Below are 3,670 nucleotides of genomic sequence, written 5' to 3'. Positions count from 1 at the left end.
AAGCATTAAGACATATCTGACGAGCACCAGGTACCTCCGCTAAAAACTCCACCTGTGCAACTTTGGTGTCTATTGTGCCATTTATAACATCGTTTCGGTATTGAATAGTGACATCTTCTTGGCTCATATTGGTACTGACGATTTGTTTGATGCCTCTGAATTATATCAAGAGAGTGATTTTCCCCAACGTTATTTAATAGCAAAAGAAAAGGACACATTCCTCTTCATACATGCATTTGACAATTTTTTCAAATCAAATACTGTATATTGCGGTATAGACTAAAAGTTCCATAACTGCTTTCCAATTTTTACTTTTTCATCTTCGATATTGATAATTCTTATACTCATTTTTTTTCAGACTTTAGGTTAAAATCACATAATATGAAAAATTTCCTTGTTTTGATTTTGATATTTTTTGCAAACCTCATTTTGCTTCTTTAACTTTTATACTTACCCTATATGTTCAGTCGCAGCATATATTGGAAATCTACAGTATGATCCAACAGGGCAAAGTATGTCTTTTCGTTCGGGAAATGACGCATAATATGGCTTTCCCTGTTTTAATAAACAATATATATATATATATATATATATATATATATATATATATATATATATATATATATATATATATGCACGAATATCAAACCGCCTATCACCATATTGTTTTGTGCGGACACGAGGTTTGGAAAGTAATCTTTAATTTTCGGACTGCAATGTCCGCATAGGAAATATGATTTTGCAAGATACTGTATGTATGATGGTGCCGTCCCGTAAAGCGACTTAAAAAGAGTCACAAGTAACTTATACTGGATTCGAAATTCCACTGGCAGTCAATGAAGAGACATAAATACAGGGGTTATAGGATCATGCTTCTTTGCCCGTGTTATAATTCTGGCCGCTGTATATTGAATTCTCTGCAGTCTTGACAGGGAGCTCGAGGTCAACCCATACAGCAATGCATTTCCGTAATCCAGTCTGGAGGTAACTAGTGAATACACCAAAATCTTGCAGGCATTTTCAGTGATAAGTTATCGAATATGACCAATATTACGAAGTTGGTAAAACATTGTTTTGAAATTAAACTTATCTGGTTTCCATACAAAGATACCGATCGAAAAGTATATATAGTTTTGGCTGCTTAAAAACGGGAAATTCAGCCGATTCATCAAGATCACATGAAATAGAAGACTGTGGCGTTAACTGTATGGTAAAATAACTCTCACCGCACTCTGCAGCAGCTTGAACAATATCCGATGTTCTCACTGAGCTAAGATCTCAAGCTTTTGAAGTTTTATTTTCAGTAACATATTCAATATACCAAAGTGTTCATATCATATCTGCTCTTTACTGCTTGAATGTGTGCAAAATCATTGTATTGCCGACACAGTAAAAAAATCAAGAGGTGTGTGCAATTAATTCAGGATAGAAGATTATCTGCCAAAGGCACTAACAAAACAATCTGCCTGCGTTTTCGATAACCTGTTTCTTCGTGTGTTTCACAATGATTTCATATGACGGCACGACCAATATTAACTTGGGAACTTTCAGCCTATAATAAGACATAAACATGAATGTTTTTAAAGACTACAAACATGAACGTTTATAAAGACCACGAACAATGACGACTTTGTTTTGAATATATTTAAGCATTTTGTTTTGTGTATAAAGATCAGTAAATGTGAATAAACATACGAATGATATTTATAAATTATCTTTTGCTCCAATACATGTGCATTGGTCTAAAAATGATAAAAGTTAGACAATTATGTTTTTGTTTATTTATGGGGTCGTGTTTTCATCGTTTGACCGAGAAGTTTAAGGGGTTTTTATAAATCTTTTAGTAGCTGCTTTACTTGCTTAGAAAAGAGACGCAATCAAACAGAAAAATATCATATTGATTTACCGATAACAAAAACATCTGGTATTAACTTTGTATCGTCACAGTGATATCTCGTGGTTGGCGATCGTCCCTTTATATACTAATCAGCTTAGGATGATTAGAAACAATTTCCATCTTACTTCCCGAACCGATTGTTTTCATAGACGATTGGTTCTCTTCCGCGCAATGTAAAATTTAAACCGATAACGGTAAATTCCGGCTTGCGGATTAACACGAGTAGATACTTACTTTGATGTGGACAGAATTGGTTTCTTATATCATGATGCATAAAAGGAAAAAAAATATTTATCTTATAACTTTATATTATGATATTTTATACGAGTTACTGACTTGTAGATCTCAACGTGAGCGGATCAAATTTAACAACTGAATTTAACAGACTATGAATAACACATATTCAAATGCACGAATTATATTAAACTTTTTAATATCAGCCTTGATATTTATGTTTTGTATCTGCTTTAAAACAATTTATTATCATTAGATTTTGTTTTTAGAAAATATATAATATGCAATTTATTATCATTAGGATATTTTATAAAATATATGAACAAAATCATTTGAATTAAAATCATTATTTAAGATACATGATAGTCTGTTTATATTTATATTTGGAATGCCAACATAAGTAACTAGGTATTAGACTCTGTTTTAAGGTACAAACTTACCGGTATAGAAGGGTTGGGTCGAAAAACATTAGCTAAAAAATAATTCATTTAAGAGTGTGAGTTATAAATAACAAAGCTACGAATAAAAAATATATTAAACGTAATAAATAAGGTTTAGTATAACAAAAAATTGTTTCAGTTGTTCATATCATTGTCTTACCTTTAACTTCAATTCTAAAGCATTGTAGTTCAACAGTGCTTATTCTGAAAGCAAGCCAGTAATAAATTAGATATGTCATTTCAATGTATCATGAGATTACAAATGAATATACATGGAGTTAATTCAGTGGATATTGATAATGCAACATTTAACGATACCCTTTGCTATCCTCTGCATTAGCACATAATATATGTTTCCCAATATCACTGTTTACAGGAGCCCATTTCATTGATTTGTACACCGCAGTTGGATCTCCAGGAACTGATTTTTTTTTCGTCTGCTGCACGCGTATTCCGTCTCTTCTCAGAAAGTTAAATTTTACAATATTTCTATAAAATAGAATTGAATAGGAAAAAGTTTAAACTCTTTCGACGGAATAACCATTCTTTAAAGGAATGCTATAACCGTAATTAAATCTTTTGACGAAGATTGAATGTTTAAAATATCGTATTTTTAAAAAATCTGAGGTCAATATTATGCAACCAAAATAGTTTCTTCGATTTATTATAACTTTACAAATTTATTTAGTTTAGACTTACAAAAAAAATGTAAAATAGAACATCATACATTTTTTTAAATTTGAAAAATTTAAAAAAGTACTTGATATGTTCAAACATTTCTTTGATTGCTAGTAAAAACAAAACACGTATAGTTATATTCAAAGTTACATAAATGAACAAATAGGCTATCATAAGAATGCAATTTTATGATTACGATAATACCCGTTTAATAAAGCGTACTGTACTGTATGATATCCGTTGATACAATGCACTTAAAAAAATATGCATGTTCAGTCAAAATTGTAAAGAGCCTCAAATACAGTATGGTACTTAAATGTTTTAACGTTGAGATTTTTGCTATCATGAAAAAACCACTTAAGGGACTTGGTTTTGTTTGATTAGTCACATTTTTGAAATAGAAGTCGTTGAATTAGTTTCA

At 30.9% G+C, this 3,670-nt stretch overlaps 1 long non-coding RNA gene across 1 annotated transcript; it reads right to left on the bottom strand.

Annotated features, from left to right (window-relative positions):
* Positions 1-454: 454 nt before the first annotated feature.
* Positions 455-2,776, bottom strand: LOC136272569 (uncharacterized). Its single transcript, XR_010710562.1, has 3 exons — positions 2,732-2,776; positions 2,572-2,603; positions 455-555 (listed from the first exon to the last, which is right to left on the bottom strand). It is a non-coding gene; the product is annotated as an uncharacterized lncRNA (long non-coding RNA).
* Positions 2,777-3,670: the final 894 nt, after the last annotated feature.

This window comes from Magallana gigas, unplaced genomic scaffold, assembly GCF_963853765.1.
Source record: "Magallana gigas unplaced genomic scaffold, xbMagGiga1.1 SCAFFOLD_32, whole genome shotgun sequence".
Classification (NCBI taxonomy): domain Eukaryota; kingdom Metazoa; phylum Mollusca; class Bivalvia; order Ostreida; family Ostreidae; genus Magallana; species Magallana gigas.
This window is presented reverse-complemented; position numbering and strand designations above follow the sequence as displayed.